This window comes from Silene latifolia, chromosome 2 (assembly GCF_048544455.1).
Source record: "Silene latifolia isolate original U9 population chromosome 2, ASM4854445v1, whole genome shotgun sequence".
Taxonomy (NCBI): domain Eukaryota; kingdom Viridiplantae; phylum Streptophyta; class Magnoliopsida; order Caryophyllales; family Caryophyllaceae; genus Silene; species Silene latifolia.
Window position 1 is genome coordinate 171,841,663 of NC_133527.1, and position 20,854 is coordinate 171,862,516.

The following is a 20,854-nucleotide window of genomic DNA, read 5'->3' on the forward strand; positions in this document are numbered from 1 at the left end:
AAGTCATACTATCGATCTAAAGATGCTTGTATGAAAATAATATAAACCGCTTTAAGCTGAGTTAATTACCTCAAGTCGACCAATTGATTTTGTTAACGGGTTTGCTAAAGATCGCCCCTAGTTTTACTCATCTCGCCCCTAAATATTACCTTTTTGCCCTTGTGTAATTAAAACCCCATTTACCTTCATTTTTACTCATTTCCGATTTTAAATTTTAAATTTCAAAAAACCGCTTCATAAATTAACAAAAACAAAACCGTCTCAAAATAATACGAAATAGGGATTTAAATTGGACAAAATTTGACGAATAAAGGACCAAAAACTTTTAAACGATCATAACTTTGTGCTCAGGTGTCCGATTGTGACGATTTTTTTTTTCAAATCACTTAACTCGACGAGACGAACGCAATGCAAAAAAAAAAATTTGAAAAATGGTCCATTCGTGTAAAAACACGAATTGACCTAGGCCGATTCATGTGGTTTACACGAACCAGCCTGGGCCAATTCGTGTAATCCACATGAACTGGCCTAGGCCCATTCGTGTGATTTACATGAACTGGCCAGGGCTGGTTCATGTAAACCACATGAACCGGCCTAGGCCAGTTCGTGTTTTTCACACGAATGTGCCCGCTTTCCATTTTTTCTTTTTACCATTGCGTTCATCTCGTCGAGTTAAGTGATTTGAAAAAAAAAATCGTCAAAATCGGACACCCGAGCACAAAGTTATGATCGTTTGAAGTTTTTACGTTTCTAATCGTCAATTTTGTTTCGAATTTAATCGTGCTTGATTATTAATTATCGTAAAATGGGTCACCGTCATACATATTTTGAATTACCGACAAAAAATAGTTTTGAGAATGTTTTAGAATAAAGGGCAAAATTGGAAAGTGAAATTAATATTAGGGGCGAGATGAGTAATATAGGGGCGATCTTTAGTAATTTTGTTTCTTAATTCTTCTTTCTTTCCACCTCCTAAAGCTTCTTCTTTTGATTTGTAATTTATTTATTAGATTTAAGGTGGTATTTATAGCGTAAGATTATAGAGAAAACGAGGTCGATTAGGAAACTATCTTAATTTACCTATTCCAATTAATATAGGAATTACTATTATTATAATTATCATTATATTATTATTATCACAATTATATTATTATTATTACATATATCATAGGTAGGATTCCCTTATTTTATCTTTACTAATTTATTATTGTCATAAATTATTATTAGTATTAATATAATTACTACCTTTCCATATTATATTATAATTATTTTCCGATGCAAATCCCGATTATACTCTAACCTTATTATACTAAATTTCAGTCCAATTACTTAATGGCACATGGTCCAATACCCGATTATTAGCTAAGCCCAATTCCCGACTTGTTTTACTTATTTTATTATTTAATTATCGTCTTATTTGTAATTCATTATTAGAAATGCCTTTAATTAATTATTAAATTACATAAACTATTCTCATAACTTATTATTAAAATACGGGGTATTACAAGAAATGTCACCATCTCGGTTTACCGGGTAATGGTAATAAAATGACAATAACGAAACACAATTTAAAGGTAATAAAGTTTAACGCGATTACAATTCCAAATCCAAACTGATAAAAAGTACGATACATGTTCTCAAAACCAAATGTCTCAACTAATAAAGTACGACAGCGGAAGACTCTAATCAGCTCGTGGTGACACATCCCAGCTAGCCCAAAAGCCTCTAATCAAACCTGCTCAACAACTGCTCACCATCCCCGAATGGATCACCACAGTTTTACAAAACAAAGACGATCTAGCAGCTGTCTGAATCAACTCCCGCAAGTGACTCCACTCAGCCAGGGACGCACCCCGAAGAACACAGACAGATAAACAATAACCATAACACCAAAATCAACAGACGTCTGAATCAATCAACAATATACAATCACAACCGTCTGAATCAATCAACAATCACTAACTACAGCACAATCACCACACATATCATGTAACTAATACTGAGTAGGGAAAACCCTACCTGGAATGCAACACAAACAGCAGACGATCTAGCAGCTGTCTCAAAACCTTTCTTCTACGAATCCTCCTCCTATTCACATAATCATACAATTACTACTAACACCACAAATCATAAAAACCCCTAATTCCCAAAATTAGGGTTTAAACAAAGTCAAGCAAATGCTATAAAAATGGTACGTGGATCTTACCCTTGACGCAAGGATCACTATGATGCAAAGAACAACGAAATCCGACCTCTCTAGCTCCGGGATTTGTCAATAAAGCGGAAAAACAAAGCAACGTACTTGAGAACTCTCTTAAGTAGTGAATTAGGTTTTAGCAAAAGTGTTTTAGGAAGTTGACGAACTTATAATATATAAATCCGCTTTATTAACAAAACCCGTCAATTAACACCCGTAACCCGACTTACTCGATCGAGTAAGTCTCGTACTCGATCGAGTAGCAAGGCTACTCGATCGAGTACCCTACAGGCAGAACACTGTTTCGTAAATCAAAACACCCTTACTCGACAGAGTAAGGCCCACTCGATAGAGTACCCTGAGACTCATAAAACTGTAGTATTACAGTCTTCCCTCCTTAAAAAGAATTTCATCCCCGAAGTTCAAACCACAACAAAACAAAAACACACTAACACTCTCCCGACACAACAACAAAACAAAACTCAACATAAAACTCCCAAAACATACGTACCAACCAGACTCAACCCGACTCAAACAAGTACTAACTATATCAAAAGCAACACAAAAAGATGTAAAAACTCTTCGCGACCATCTCCTACTCCCCTAAAAGAAACAAGGTTACGTCCCCGTAACCATACATACCTGATAAAAAAAGAAACGGATAACGCTCTCTCATGGCCTCCTCCGTCTCCTATATAACTTCCTCAACCTCATGATTAGACCAAAGAATCTTAAGCAAGACTGTCTCACCATGTCTAGTCTTCCTAACCTTCCGGTCAAGAATCTGTTTAGGCACCTCAAGATAAGACAAGGACTCATCTAGCTCTATATTCTCTACCTCTAACACATATGATGGATCACTCACATACTTCCGCAGCTGAGACACATGAAACACATTATGTACCCTATCCAAAGCAGACGGTAAGGCCAACCGATAAGCAACCTCTCCAACCCGGTCTAAGAACTCATATGGTCCTATGAACTTCTGACTCAGCTAGCCTTTATTACCAAATCTCATGACCCCACGCATAGGAGACACTTTCAAAAGAACCTTGTCCCCAACCTTAAACTCTATATCCCGGCGATGTAGATCTGCATAACTCTTTTGTCTATCCTGAGCCGCTCTCATCCTTTCCCTAATCAGCTTAATCTGCTCTACCATTTCCTGTACCATCTCTGGTCCTAAAACCACTGCCCCAGCACTGTCGTCCCAACAAATCGGACTCCTACATCTCCTCCCATGTAAAGCCTCAAATGGCGCCATGCCAATACTGGTGTGATAGCTGTTGCTGTAAGAAAACTCAATCAAATCTAATCTCTGTTCCCAGCTACCATTAAAATACATCACACAAGCTCGTAACATATCCTCAAGAGTTTTGATTATCCTCTCTGTCTGACCATCTGTCGCAGGATGAAATGCTGTACTCATCTTCAATGTAGTTCCCAAAGACTCCTGAAAACTTTTTCCAAAACCTTGAGATAAACCTCGAGTCTCCGTCAGATACTATGTCTTTGGGCACCCCATGTAATCTCAGCACATTCTTCCGATAAGCCATATCTAGTTGCCTAGTTGTGCCTTAGTCCATGTATCTTTCATTGGCACGAAATGAGCTGACTTGGTCAGTCGATCCACTATAACCCATATCATGGTATTACCCTGCTGACTCTTCGGCAAACCCACGATAAAATCCATAGAAATGGACTCCCACTTCCACTCAAGTACCTCAAGAGACTGAATCTTACCTTGTGGTCGTCGCTGCTCCCCTTTAACTCTCTGACATGTCAAACAACGGGCCACGAATTCAGCTGTTTATTTCTTCATCCCAGGCCACCAGAAATTCTTCTTTAAATCCTTTTATAGCTTGTCACCACCTGTATGTACCAAGTATGGTATACAATGAGCCTCTGTCATGATTGTCTTTTTCAGCTCCTCATCATTAGGGACACACCACCTCCCATCAAACCTCAAACTACCATCTGTGTGAATAAAGAATCTAGACACTGTCCCTTTCTCCACTCCAGCTCTCCACTCCACTATCTTAGGATCCAACACCTGTTTACCACGAATATCATCATAAAGATCAGGCTGCACCGTCAAATCTCCCATGACATCCCCTTTCTGGATCATATGTATCCCAAACTTCCCAACCTCATCTCTCAATCTCATCAAAGATATGGTTGTGCACAAAGAATGCACACTCTTTCTGCTTAAAGCATCTGCAACTACATTGGCTTTCCCTTCATGGTAGATAATATCCATGTCGTAATTGCCAATCAACTCCATCCACCTCCTCTGTCTCATGTTCAACTCCTTTTGAGTGAAGATGTACTTGAGACTCTTGTGATCTGAAAATACCTTAAAGGTCGCCCCATATAGGTAATGTCTCTAAATCTTAAGAGCAAACACAATTGCACCCAACTCCAGATCGTGTGTAGGATAATTCTCCTCATAAGGCTTTAATTGCCTAGAAGCGTAGGCAATCACTTCACCATTTTGCATCAACACACATCCCAACCCATTCTTTGAAGCATCTGTATACACTTCAAAGTTCTCACTCCCTTCAGGCAATGCTAAGATTAGAGCTGTGGTCAAACTATCCTTTAATGTTTGGAACGCCGTCTCACAACTCTCATCCCAACGAAACATGTTCTCTTTCCTCATCAAAGCTGTCATAGGTCTAGCAATCTTGGAGAAATCCTTCACGAATCGTCGATAATACCCAGCTAAACCCAAAAAACTCATGATCTCAGCTACATTTTTTGGTGCTTCCCACTTGGTAACTGCCTCAATCTTTGCAGGATCCACACCTACCCCTTCCTTTGAAATCACATGCCCCAGAAAAGCAACTTTCTCCAACCAGAACTCATACTTGGACAACTTTGCATACAACTCATGCTCTCTCAAGGTCTGCAACACAATCCTGAGATGCTCCTCATGCTCCTCCTTAGTCTTAGAAAAGACTAAGATGTCTTCTATGAAACCACCACAAACGTCTCCTAAACCTGACTGAAGACTCTGTTCATCAAATCCATAAACACAACGGGTTCATTAGATAACCCAAACGGCATCACTACATACTCATAATGGCCATACCTCGACGTGAAAGTTGTCTTTGGTATGTCCTCCTCTCTAATCTTCACCTGATGGTACCCCGACCTCAAATCAATCTTAGAAAAGACTCCTGCACCACTCAACTGATCAAACAGATCATCTATCCTTGGCAAAGGATACTTGTTCTTCACCGTTACTCTGTTCAGATCCCTGTAATCTATGCACAACCTCAAGCTCCCATCTTTCTTTTTCACAAACAGAATTGGTGCTCCCCACGGTGATACACTAGGTCTAATGTATCCCCTCTCAATCAGATCATCTAACTGCTTCCTGAGTTCCTCCAACTCCTTAGGACCCATCCGGTACGGTGCCTTAGAGATTGGCCTCGTCCCCGGTTTTAGCTCAACACTGAAATCTATCTCCCTCTTCGGTGGCAACCCCGGAATCTCCTCTGGAAAGACATCTTGAAACTCCCCCACAACTGGTATCTGCTCAACTGTCGGACTCTTCATCCTGTCATCTCTCACATGGCACAAGATCAACGACACCCCTTCCTCAGATAGGACTTCAAGGTCACAACTGCAATCAACTTAACTTTGGGTTTGATAACAAAACCACGATAAGACACACTAATGCCCTTAGGACCTCTCAGAGAAACTTTCTTTTGATGACAATCTATCTTAGATTTGTACTTTCCTAACCAGTCCATCCCGACTATCATCTCAAAGCTCTCTAAAGGAAACTCTAGCAAGTCTACAGGTAGATTAACTTGCCCAACTATCATGGATACATCTCTATACAACCTCCCACATGATACAGACTCACCCGAAGGTATGAAAACTTTCTCTCTTATAGACTCATACTCTCAGACTCAACCTTTTAGCATGACTCGAAGATACAAACGACTGTGACGCCCCCGAATCAAACAAAAAAAAGGTATAAACACCATTAACAAGAGAAGTACCAGTGGTAACATGAACATCTTCCTCAGCTGCTTTCTTCTCCATCATAAACAGCTTTCCACTGGTCTTCTGCCCACCTCCTTGTACACTACTAGCTGAGGTAGTCGGCTTAGCACCCGACCCCTGGTTTTTGTTGGTGTTCGTAGCTGACTTCTGATAAGAATTACCGCCATTGCGGTTACCTCCACCGTTGTTGCTCTGGCCTCCCCTGTTGTTCCATGACCCAATCGGTTTGTTGCTCGCATAACTCTGTGCAGGACCCTGTGAAAAGCTTCCCTGTCCCGGCGTCTGGAAATCCCCACTCACCGCACTGGTGCACTCATGTCTCTTGTGGCCTACACCGCCACAGTTAAAACAGGTCATCCCCCAGCTACTGCTACCACTCCCACGGCCACGCCCATAGGAATCCCCAGCACTAAACCCCGAACCAGATGAATATGTTCTCGCCTGAGTGTGGTTGCCCTTCTTATAATTAGATTGACCACCACCCTCGCTCTCAGCCTTTCTTTTCTCAGCACCTCTCTCTCAGGTCATCTCCACCAAACTCTCAGCCCTCTCAGCTCTCTCATAAGCTTCCTTAACATCTGTAAGGACTCCCACATGTAGCTTCTCCATTATCTTGGGGGTCAACCCCTTATCAAACCTCAATGCTAGGTTCTCCTCACTCAAACCCATATCCTCAGCGAACCTAGCCTTCTCATTAAACTTACGGTAATACTCAGCCACCGTCATATCCGATGCCATCTTAAACTCATTGAACTCCTCTCTCAGCTTACTCCTTACATGTTTCGGTACGAACTCTCGCCTGGCTCTCCTGAACTCATCCCAAGGTATAGCAGTTAGCCCCTGCTTCATATACATCTCCCTAGCACTCACCTTGACCTTATCCCACCACTCTCCTGCCGCTTCCCTCAAGTAGAACGCAGCTTGTTCTACTTTTAACTCATCCGGGCAGTGCACCAACTCCAGGATATTCTCCATCTCTCTGTGCCAATTATCTAGAAGAATTGGCTCCCTGGTCCCCTTATACTCTTTCGGGTTGAACCTCGCTATGTGGATGCTGATCTTTGAATGATCAACCTCCTTATCCTTTCCCACTCTTTTCAACGCTTCCGTAAGAGCATCTTGGTGCTCAAACATCTTCACTATATCATCGATGTTCATGCTCTCAGCTCTAACATATAAGGCGGTTTTCTTTGGCGGCATTTTGTAACTATATAAGAAAAGGTAGATATAAACACGCATACTATAACCCAAAACACGTATATAGCCTGCACAGACCCCACTCGATCTAGTACCAAAACCCACTCGATCGAGTTGAGGCTACTCGATCGAGTGCCCAACCTACTCGATCGAGTGCCTCGACTCCAGAACTTAATCAGACCTCTGATCTTAAACATACTCGACCGAGCTGACACGCCACTCGATCGAGCGACCCCTACTCGATCGAGTGCCCCTATGTACTCGATCGAGTACCCAAAAACACAATTCTGCCCAGAAAAACATCACACTACCTACTCGACCGAGTCACACCCACTCGATTGAGTACCTCACCTACTCGATCGAGTGCCCCCCCCCCTCGATCGAGTCATGCAGACTCGTATACACTACCCGCATGTTCATCTCACTTGCCCAACATTATATACAACTACCATACTTTCAATAAGATAGCAACAACTACGCATACATTTCTACGCAACTCTTAATGCAATCAACATAACAATCTATTCATATTATCAATATGCCACATCATAAACATACATCATGCTTTTCATTCAATTAAACATACGAATCACACATCTTTCAACTTCTACTCCATACCTCCAATCCTCCACATTCAACATCCAACAATTCATTACACATGCCACTATGTACACATACAAACCAAAAAATAACACTTACGACCCTGACATATACCCCGAGTGACCGGTTGAAAATTGCAGGGCGAGTTCGCGACTTTAGGACGTCTCCCAAGCCTTTGCATTAGCTCCTACAACTTCTACTCCGGGTTCATTTTAATTGACTCCCTATGTTCATTAGATTCATTGGTTACAGGTTTCAGGATCGTCGCTCTGATAGCACTTCGTGACACCCTCATACTCCAAGTGCCTTACCAGGACCACTCAGGCATAGAAATGTCACCATCTCGGTTTCTCGAGGCAATGATAATCAAATGACAATAACGAAACAAAATTTAAAGGTAATAAAGTTTAACGTGATTACAATTCCAAATCCAAACTGATAAAAAGTACGATACATGTTCTCAAAACCAAATGTCTCAACTACTAAAGTACGACAGGGGAAGACTCTAATCAGCTCGTGGTGACACATCCCAGCTAGCCCAAAAGCCTCTAATCAAACCTGCTCAACAACTGCTCACCATCCCCGGATAGATCACCACACTTTTACAAAACAAAGACGGGGTCAGTACTAATTACACAACATAAATCACAATAAAACAAGTACTAAACAACTCAACCGTCACATCCAATCCCAACTCCATAATCAATCTCCTCATAGATGACTACACACTAAAGTAGGGGTGTTCATTGGTCCAGGACCGGACCGGACCGAACCAAACTCTCTGGACCGAAGACCAAAGAAGGGTTAAGAGGTGGACCGAGGACCGGACCATATTAATATTTGTCCGGTCCAGTCTGGACCATAAAAATACATGGACCGGACCGGACCGGGCCAAAGTGGACCAAATATTATTATCATTGACATGTTTTAGCATATAAAACTAGAACTCGAGAAGTTCGTAACGATCAAAATAAACAACATTATTTTCTTACTAGATTTAACTACATAATTACACATCTTATAATACGTATAATCAAAGTAGAAAGTAAAATCAATAATATTACAATTTAAAAAATTCTTTTCTTACATAACTTTGGTCCACGCTCCGGTCCACGATCTATTCGGTTTTGGTCCAGGACCGGGTTGAAGACCAAAGTAGAGTAAATAGGTGGACCGTGGACCGGGCCAAACAAAATTTGATCCGGTCTGGTCCGGACCAAATGGTCCGGTCCGGTCTGATCTTTGGTCCGGACCACTGAGTGAACAGCCCTACACTAAAGTGTGTAGTCCTGCCAGAGTACCCATCGCAACAGGTACTCCACACCACCAGTGGGGGACCGTACCGTTCCCACCTAAGCCCCGCTCATCTCCATCGAGCGATAAACCCAAGTCCATTAATGTGCACATCCCTTCTATGGCGGGTTCCACAGAAGGCGAATCATGGGCGTGAAGCCTGTAACAACCCGAATTATAAAACAAAGGAAAAACTTATATAAAATGAATATCAGAGTACGATACTGATAAAAGGGTTGACGGAAACACCTGACCAATCTAAATCCAAAACAAACTAATACGTTATTCGAAGGTTCTTAAAACATAAAGCAAACTCCTAATTTATTATTCATCTCGCCGCACAGCACTCCCCAGCAAGATAAGATCCAAACAACAAACATCTGAACAACCTGAGAATGGGGGTCGACAATCAGTCGGGAGTAACTAGATGCTCTCCCAGTCATGTTTACAACAATTGAATATAATTAACAATCATTAACAAATGAAATGTAAAACCAGTAAACACGCGAGATCATTTATACTCATGAAAACCCAACAAAGTTTACCATGTCTTATCAACCTTAGACGAATGCAATCATGCAAACCTAGACCATGAACACTTACAGTACTAGTAGTGACAAACGACCCACATCAACCTAAGGCACAAAGCTAGCATTAAAGCGTAGCAAATATGGTGACACACAATCCACATCAACAGAAGGCACAAAGCTAGCAACAAAGCATAGCGAATAGAGCGAACGCCCGTTAGAGCGTATAACCACTGCCTCTAACTTGCCAGAGCGTATAACCACTACCTCTAGCTGACGGAGCGTATAACCACTGCCTCCATCGGTGCGGAGCGTATAACCACTGCCTTCACGGTACTATGTATAGCGTATAACCACTGCCTATATGTCTAAGACCTGGCCAGACTCTCGGTAAACCGAACGACACTCGGGACCCAGAGCGTATAACCACTGCCTCTGGCCACCCCCGAACATAGACCAAAATAAATCCCGCATCAACGGGTAGCGTTGGTTCATTCCAATAGTATATAACTGATACTACCGTCATCTATTCAAACTAGCAAACAAACCAATGCACAGTATAACCGACTGTACTAACATGCATGAACAACATCATGACCCAACTCGTAGGATAGTATAACTAATCATCCTACTTATCATATGAATAAGAGTAACCAAAGATATATGCAAACACAAGGACATAACACGTTGAACACAATACAACATATGAAACAACTATAAGCAACCAATGTTATAGTAACTTCAGCTATAACTAACATTAACAATTCAATGTTATAGTAACCCTAACCATAACATGAACTCTGGATGCGAGGTTATAGTAACCTCGACTATAACTTCAACATATACGACTTGAAGTTATACTTACCTCAACTATAACCTTGACACCACTACAAGGATAACACGACATAGTGACGGAACAGTAGGGACGGATGAAAATCCCGTCACAAAACACGGGTTTGCAACGGACTTGTGACGGACAAAAATTTGTGACGGACTAGCCGTCACATAGCGTCACAAGAATTTGGCGGGTTGAAAAAACAAGGGCGCCAAAGTCTGTGACGGGTGATCCGTCACAAAAACAAAGATTTGTAACGGATATTCCGTCACAAAATAAACTATATGTGACGGATATTCCGTCACAAATTTTCTTTAACTGACACACGTCACTTCTTACAGAGGAAATCTAAAAAGTATACATGTGACGGTATAATTAAAACTTGTGACGGATATTCCGTCACAAAAATTCAAAAAAAAGCGGGTTTGCTACGGAATTTGTGACGGATATTCCGTCACAAATTTTCTTTAACTGACACACGTCACCTCTTGCAGAGGGAATCTAAAAAGTATACATGTGACGGAATAATTAAAACTTGTGACGGATATTCCGTCACAAAAATTCAAAAAAAGCGGGTTTGCAACGGAATTTGTGACGGCTAGTCCGTCACAAGTTTTTTTTTTCTGATAAAACCAAGTCGCGTCCCCCTTTACCTTTCTTATTTCCCCCAAATCAATTTCCCTAATTATTTACCCCAAAACATCGACCACCCACCATTGTTCACCCCATCAACCACCGTCACCTGTCAAGACTGCCGCCGCCACCCTCCTGCCGCCGCCGCCGCCCTCCTGCCGCCGCCGCCACCTATTCCCGCTGCCACCGCAATCAACAACCACCATTTTCAGTTTTAGTTAATTAGGTAATCTTTTCTTACTAATTATCTTTTAAAATTACTAATTATTATTTAAATTATGTTAATGACTCTAGGATAGTAGCCATTGTTGTTGTTGATATTGTTATTGTTTATGTTGTTATAGTTGATGTTGTGTGTATTATTGTTGTTGATATGGTTAAAGTTAATATTTTAGTAAAATATTAGAAATTGGTTAAAAATATAAGTTAGAAATTGTTATGTTTGTTAGAAATTTGTAGTATATTAATAGTTTGTAAATTGTTATGTTAGTTATAAAAGTTAATATATTAGTAAAATGTTGTAAATTGGTCAAAAATGTTGTAAATTGGTTAAAAATATAAGTTAGAAATTATTGTTGTTGATATTGTTAAAGTTAATATTTTAGTAGAATATTAGAAATTGGTTAAAAATGTATGTTAGAAATTGTTATGTTTGTTAGAAATTTGTAGTATATTAATAGTTTGTAAATTGTTATGTTAGTTATAAAAGTTAATATATTAGTAAAATGTTCTAAATTGGTCAAAAATGTTGTAAATTGGTTAAAAATATAAGTTAGAAATTAGTAGTATACTAGTAGAATATAAATTGTAAGTTAGAAATTTGTTTAAAATGTAAAGTTAGATATGATTATAAACTAATGTCAAATGATGGAAATTGGTTTAAAATGTCATTTACAAATTGTTATGCTAGTTAGAAATTAAAAGAATATAAATTGTAAGTTAGAAATTGGTTTAAAATTAGTAGTCGTTGTTTTTATTGTTGATGTTCAAATTATTGTTTGTTTTGATGTTGATCGACCTAGTACCCGTTCAAGAATTTCTCATTAGGAGCAATTCTTGAATAGTCCCCGTTTTGGGACTGTCTTTGTACTTTTCAAGTCACTTAGGTAGTAAACACGTACTTGTGATTTATTAATGACGAAAGAGTTTGGTAACGTTTTCTTTAATGTTCTCTAAATACATATGTGGAATAATTATTTATTCTACATTGTGTATTTGGAGAACTAAGGGGAATTGCTGGCGAATTTTTTCCTCATTAATAAATAACAGGTGTGTGTTTACTAGTGACTTGAAACGTACATTGACGGGTTTAGGTTGGAGTGATAAGGACCCAATTCGAAGATGGAGTACTTGTTGACAATAATTATATATTTGTATGATAATATTTATTGTGTATTGTTGGTTGCTATTATTCTTATTTTACTATTGTTTGTTTATAACATAGATATATTGAAATGTAGATACATAACATGAAAAAATTAGAACGAGCGTGGATGTATGAAAGATTAGATGAAAAAAAGAAACCTAAGGTTGAATTTGCAAAGGGTGTGAGGGAGTTTATTGAATTCGCAGAACAAAGTACCGTGTATAAGGATGTAGGTGAAATGAAGTGTCCATGTAAGAAATGTAAGAATGTAGCTTATAGAGGAAAGAGGGATGTTCTAAGTCATCTTTACTCGTATGGTTTTGCCGATAATTACTATGTATGGACGCACCACGGTGAGAATTTGCCTATCCAAGAAAGTACGAGTAATGTAGTTAGTGGAAATCCTTACCGGGAGATGGTAGAAAATACATTACGCGATAATATTGAACAAATATTGGAAGATCAGCTTAATCCCGACGACCTTAGCGATGAAGAAGTGCGTTTTGAAACCCCAAACCCTCAAATTTCTTCCTTCTTTAAAATGCTAGAACAAGCCGAACAACCAGTGTATAAGGGAAGTAATATGAGTCTGTTGCAAGCGGCCGCTAGGTTGGCAACACTCAAATGTGAGAACAACATATCTCTTAGATGCGTTGATGGTTTTATGTCGTTCGTTGGTGACATTATTCCAAAGGATAATCAAATGGCGCGCAATTTTAATGAGATTAAGAAGGTGCTTAAGGGATTGCAACTACCTCATGAGAAGATTGATGCATGTCCTACTGGATGCATGCTTTTTTGGGAGGAAAATGCTAATCTTGAGAAATGCACAAAGTGCCATGCAGATCGGTATAAGAGTGCAAAGAATTCAAGCGGGAGACGAATTCCTTGTAAACACTAACTTATTTCCCGCTTGCACCAAGGTTACAACGACTATATGCAACCAAGCACATAGCAGGTGAGATGAGTTGGCACTATAAAAACTCTAGATTAAGAGAAAGTGGGACAATGGCACACCCAAGTGACGGAGAAGCTTGGAAACATTTCGATAGAGAACATCCAGAATTTGCAAGTGAGCCTCGTAATGTTCGCCTGGGTTTGTGTACAGATGGATATGACCCTTTTGGGCAATTTGGGAGGAATTACTCATGTTGGCCCGTGATTGTCACTCCGTACAACTTACCTCCTTGGTTATGCATGAAGAGACAATTTATGATCTTATCTGTGCTCATTCCAAGTCCTAAGAACCCTAAGGCAAATTTAGATGTATACCTCCAACCGTTAATCAAAGAGTTAAAAGAACTTTGGGAAATTGGTGTGTACACCTATGATGTCTCTAAGAAACAAAATTTTCAATTAAAGGCCGCATTAATGTGGATGATCAACGATTTCCCTGCATATGGTATGCTTTTCGGCTGGTCTACAACTGGGTACCGTGCTTGTCCTTATTGTCAAGAAAAAGACCATAAATCTTTTTGGCTAAAACATAGTGGCAAGGTTTCTTGGTTCGATTGTCACCGTGAGTTCTTAAAACCTGATCATCCTTTCCGCAATAATTGTAAGCATTTTTTAAAGAAGAAAATTGTAACCCGCATAGCCGCAGCGAAACTAACCGGTGACGAGGTGTGGGATACGGTAAAAGATTTACCAAAAGTAATTGATGCTTCTGATCAAGAATTAAAAAGATTGAAAGACAAGAAGGAAGGTTGGTGGAAACAAAGCATATTTTGGGAACTTCCTTATTGGAAAACGTTGTTGATTCGACACAACTTAGATGTTATGCACATTGAGAAAAACTTTTTTGAACAAATTATCAACACGGTGATGAATGTACCAAAGAAAACTACATTTGGACCTAAAGGTAAAGCTGACTTTATTGAAAATTGTTATAAACGGCCTACAACATCTAGGTTTGTTTTAACAACTGCTGAAAAAAAGGCTTTGTGTGATTGGGTTTGTTCTTTGAAATTCCCGGATGGTTATGCTTCGGATTTGAGTAGGTGTGTCGATCATGTGAAGTTGATCTTGCATTCGATGAAAAGTCATGATTGTCATGTCTTTATGGAGCGTTTATTACCTGTTGCTTTGAAACATTTACTCCCGACGGCTTCTTGGAATGCAATAACGGAGATAAGCCAATTTTTTAGAGACTTATGTGCATCTACAATTAAGGTTGAATCTATGGAACGTTTAGAGACAAACATTGCGGAAATAATATGCAAGTTAGAGAAGATATTTCCCCCATCTTTCTTCAATTCCATGGAGCATTTGCCCATTCACTTACCTTATGAAGCGAAAGTTGGAGGACCTGTTCAATATCGATGGATGTATCCATTTGAGAGGTAATATATCACTTATTTACTCTTTTAACCATTTATTTTGGATTGACAATAATAACTAATTATTAATTTACAAATTCCATATATTTTTAGGTTCCTTAATCATTTGAAGAAAAAGATTACCAACAAAGCCCGCGTGGAAGGTTCCATATGCAACGCTTTTTTGTTAGAGGAAATTTCCAATTTCTGTTCTTTATATTTTGAATATCATATTGACACAAAAGTGAAAGACTTGGATGTTGGTTTGAATTTAGAATATCATCTAAATTCAAACCTACCCACGTTATTCAATGATGACATGGGAACTACAACCGGGAAATGTATTGAGAGATTCTTGGATGAGAAAGAGTTCGAAGAAGCTCACTTTTATGTGATAAGAAATTGTGAAAAATTGTTAGAGCGTTATGAAGAGTACGTTACGTCTTATTTACTAAATTCATTCTTAATTATTATGCTTGGCTTAAATTATAAATAATATATAACAAAAACATGTTATTGATATAGAGAGTTTGAGACACATATCAAACTAACATTTCCTGACGTTGTTTCGTCGGATGACGTTTGGAGCAAACATGACAAAAGTTTTACGAAATGGTTCAGAAATGAAGTAAGCTATACATTTTATTTAAAATAGACAACTAACACATTACTTATTTAAGAATGATAAAATTATAACACGTTAAAACATTTCTTATTGAATAGGCTTATAGATTGAAGGATCCTTTAATTAAGACTCTAGCAATGGGTCCTAGTAACATGGTGAGGACTTGGAGACGATATTCTATCAATGGTTATAAATTTCGTGCTTTTAAGAAGAAGGTTGATATTCCGAAAGCTACATTAAGCAATGGAGTTTGTGTAAGTTTCACAGAAGGGTTGGACTACTATGGAATTCTAAATGAAATAATTGAGCTTGCTTATTATACCGGTCCAAGGATTTATAGGGTCATATTATTTAAATGTGATTGGTTTGATAATTCTCCACAAGGACTCAATATCCATAAGATTTACGGACTTGTAGATGTAAACCAAGCAAAGAGACTTCGTGGACATAATCCTTTTGTGTTAGCCTATCAAGTCGATCAAGTTTGTTATTCTCCTTATCCAACCACTAAGCAAGATAATCAATGGTCTGCGGTTTTTAAAATCAAGGCTAGATCACATGTCGACGCTCCTGTTAAAGAAATTGACTTTCAAGAAGATGTTGACGTTGTCAATGATCATTCCATTTCACCAATTTTGGTGGAAGACATTCGGAGTGAAGATGAATACGAAGTGGTTATAGAAAGCGGCGAAGAGGATGAAGATAATGATGAAGAAAAAGAAGAGGGAGAAGAGTGGGAAAATGAGGAAGAAGTGCACGAAGTCGGAATGCTTTTTTCAGAAGATGAAGCTCTTTTAATTCGTAGTGATAGTGATAGTGATGGAGATTAGCTGTAATTTTATTCAATTTTTTTGGTTAACAATAATGTTAATCCATTTGTGTAAAACTATGATGTTTATTTTGAGTTAAGGTTAATTTTAAGACAATTTATTGTGTGATTTATTTTTGTTGACTTTCTTGTGTGATTTAGACATATACTGCGTTATGTATCACATATTTGACTAACAATTTGGAATGTTTATAATTAGTAATAATGGTAGGTCGTGGAAACATAATTAGACGGATGTTTGGAGGTGGTAGTCGTGGACGACATGACCGGGAGAAGGAGGAGCAGGAGGTAGAGCAGCCACAGCCACACCAGCAGCAGCAGCAGCAGCAGCCAGAGGACATGCGAGTTGTTCTATCTGAGGATCCTGCCATAGGATCCTGGTAAGTAATGCTTTCCCTTTTTATTTTTTATTGACTTTCTGGTATATTATTTAAATAATGACGCATTTCAAAATACTACCCATTATTGTCAATATTTTTCAAAATCCTATATATTATACTTTGAAAATATAAGTATAATATGTGATATTTTGAAAAATATCAACTATAATAGGTAATATTTTGCAATTTTTCCTTTAATAATTTCATTTTAAATCACCTGATCTAATATATGTCATTTATTTCAAGGTGGGAGGACAAGCCGGTCCGCGAATATTTGACCAAGTCATTCACTCATACGTACGCGGAGTACGTCACCAATTGGTCAGAGATGACTCATGAGCAGCGAGAGAGGATGTGGCAATATTTTGAGGTTAATTCTTTAATAATATTTTTATTCTTTAATAATATAATTAAATTTATTTATCTACTAATAACAATTCATATTTTTTTAATTTCAGGGTAGTGTTCGGGCCCACGAACCAGGATATCCCCTTAGGACTGAGTGGGAGAGTCGGATCAAGAGGCGTATTACCCAGATTATCGCCCAAGCCGTCACCGCAAAGAAAAAGCCGGAGTGGCTTACCGTCACAAATTGGGAGAAATTGAAGAAAAGGCCAATAGAGAATCCCGAATTTGCTAAAACTTCGGAAACAAATAAGGTAAATAGAAGGTCGGGATCGAAAGATGGGTAAGCATTAGCAACCCACACTCTCGGAAGGAAGAATGCAGTTTTGGCTTTTAAGGAATTGGTAAGTACATTTGAGTTCCCAAATTTATAAAATTTCTTATTTCATTTAAGTATTGATTTTTAGTGTATTTCATAACTTAGTTTTCTCATAACAAAGAATTAACGATTATCGATCTATAATACGGAGTAATATTTTTTTCATATAATTTTTTCAGGGTGCTGAAACCACACCGTACAAGCTCATGGAGAAGTCCAAGAAAGATAAGCATGGCAACTGGATTAACCCTCGAGCAGAAGAGACCGATGTAAGTTTCTTTAATTAGAAAAAATCGATTTAATTAGCCTTCTTATGTTATTTTATAAATTAGTAAGGTATTATTTAATTTAAATTTTAACTAACACTTTTTTCCTACTTATTACTTTTTCAGGTTGGTTACCGTCGACTTATGAACCAGCCAATGCCCGAGGGACTGGAACCAGATCCGAACGAGTCCTACTATACTGCCAATGGAAGCTATAATGAGAAGATGCGCGTGTGGGGTATGGGGTCAGCGGCACCAGAGTTGTACGATCCTCCAGCTAATAGGCACTACTACAAATACAGGCAACCACAACGGCCCTTTAACAACGCTTATTCACGAAAATCATCAAAACACGTTGTAGAATTTATTCCGCGAATTTTACCAAACTTAATTACAACGGTTATGTGTTGTTAGCCGTTGTTATTTGTTTTAACAACGGGTCATACTTAAACAACCGTTGTTAATGAAAAAACTAATAACAACGGTTAAATTTTAACCGTTGTTAATGGTTTGGCGCCAAATTAGTGAAAAGTAATCACAACGGTTATATTAGAACCCGTTTTTAATACTTTTTAACAACGGTTGTAATCTCAATAACCGTTGTTATTAATATTATGAAAATCTTAAGAACAACATATTGCTTTATTCTGCTATACGCTACAAACACAAACACAAGCTAATACTGCTACTATATCATCCTCCATTCCTCCCTGATCGTCTCTCTGTCTTCATCTCCGTCACTGTTGTCACGTCTTCTCTCCCTCATCGCGCGTGTTTATCAATCAGGTATATATATGTTTCTTAGCAACGCTTAAAACTAGATATAGGATTTTTTGGGTTATTATCTAATTTGTTGATAATTTAGCTTAATTGCTTTCCTGAATTTCGTTTATTTGTTTGCCTATTATTGTATTTTCTGAATTAGTTGCCTATTATTACGAATGTAGAATAATGACTCGAACTTGGATGATTGATGCAAATATGAGTGACCGCACCTACAAGGATGGTTTAGCTGAATTTTATGAATTCGTTTCGAACAATTTGAAAGGTTCTTCTAGTATTGCATGTCCTTGTGAAAGATGTGGTAATATTAGCTATATGGCTTTTCCTGACGTTAAAATACACCTAGAAAAGTGGAGATTTAGTCGATCCTATACACTTTGGATTTTTCATGGGGAATCATTAGAGGAAGAGAATAACTCGGAAGAAGATGATGTTGAGGTACACGAAAGGCTAAATCGATGATCCCGAGTTTGCCGAGTTTTTGAGTTGGAAGAGTTGGAAGTAGAGAAGTTGAATGTTGGGTCTATAGATAATGAAGAGAATGATGATGAGTCCATTGCTTTTGAAGATGTAGGTGATGACACTAGTAATTGGGATGACCTTAACAACATGTATGAGAAGTTGTGTGAGTCTGAAGCACCTCTTTATCCTGGTTGTAAGTTCACAAAAATGTCGGATGTGGTGAAGTTGTATAATATCAAGGGGGCAAATGGGGTGAGTGACACGTGTTTCACTAGTTTTTTAGCCTTGATAAAGGAGTTGCTTCCTGATGGTAATGTTCTACCTGTTAAGACATATGAGGCGAAAAAACTAATAAGAGGAGTGGGTATGAAATATGAGAAAATACATGCATGTCCAAATGATTGCATATTGTATCGGAAATTATATCAAAACTTAACCAATTGCCCTAAATGTTTGGAGTGACGTTATAAGGATAAGGAAGGGATCCCGGCTAAGGTGTTGTGGTATTTTCCATTGATACCAAGAGTCATAAGGATTTATGCGAATCCCGATGATGCAAAAATGTTAACTTGGCATGAAACAGGAAGAATAAATGATGGAAAGCTAAGACACCCGGCAGATGGTAAGCAATGGAAATCGTTCGACGCTAAGTATCCCGAGTTCGGCAATGAACCTAGAAACTTACGTCTAGCGCAGTCCACTGATGGAATGAACCCACACGGAAACATGAGTAGCCAACATAGTACTTGGCCAGTAGTGTTGGCTATTTATAACTTACCTCCATATGTGTGCATGAAAAGAAAGTATTTGATGTTGTCGTTGTTAATTTCCGGCCCTAAACAACCTGGAAATGATATAGATGTATATTTAGAACCTCTTCTAGATGATTTGCGATTGTTGTGGGATAGTGGGATAGAAGTATTTGATGCATATAAGAACGAAACTTTCAATTTGAGAGCGATGTTATTGTGTACAATAACCGACTATCCGGCTTATGGCGACCTTTCGGGCACACAGTTCATGGGAAAGAGGCTTGTCCATTGTGTGGGGAGGATATCGAGTCCGAATACTTGAAGTCTTCTCGTAAGTATGTGTATATGGGAAATAGGAGGTTCTTGTCTCATGACCATTGTTATCGCAAGATGCAGAAAGCATTCAATGGAAGACAAGAACTTCGTCAACCTCCTAGAATTTTGAGTGGGCATGAAGTTTATCAGAAAGTAAAGCATATTGAGATAGATTATGGGAAGAAGAGCGACTCTAAATTGTCTACTCGTGGGTATAAGAAAAGATCCATATTTTTTGATAAACTTCCATATTGGCCGACCTGGAGGTCGCATTGCCTCGATTTCATGCACATTGAGAAAAATGTCGTGATAATATTATCAATACCCTTCCGAATGTTCCTGGTAAAACAAAGGATAACGCCGCAGCTAGGGAAGATATGAAAATGATGGGTATTAGGCTAGAGTTGGCACCAGAGAAGAGAGGTAATCGTACATTTTTACCGCCAGCAGCTTTTACCCTTTCACGGAATGAGAGAAAAGAGTTATGTGCATGCTTGAATGGAATTAAAGTGCCACATGGTTATTTGTCGAACATCAAAAGCCTAGTGTCGATGCAAGACCTAAAACTCACCGGGTTAAAGTCACATGATTGTCACACTTTGATGCAACAATTACTACTGGTGGCTATTCGTTCCATTTTACCTGAAAAGGTAAGATATGTTATAACTAGATTCTGTCTCTTCTTCCAGTCCATATGCGAGAAAGTCATCGATCCCGATGACGCGGATTCAT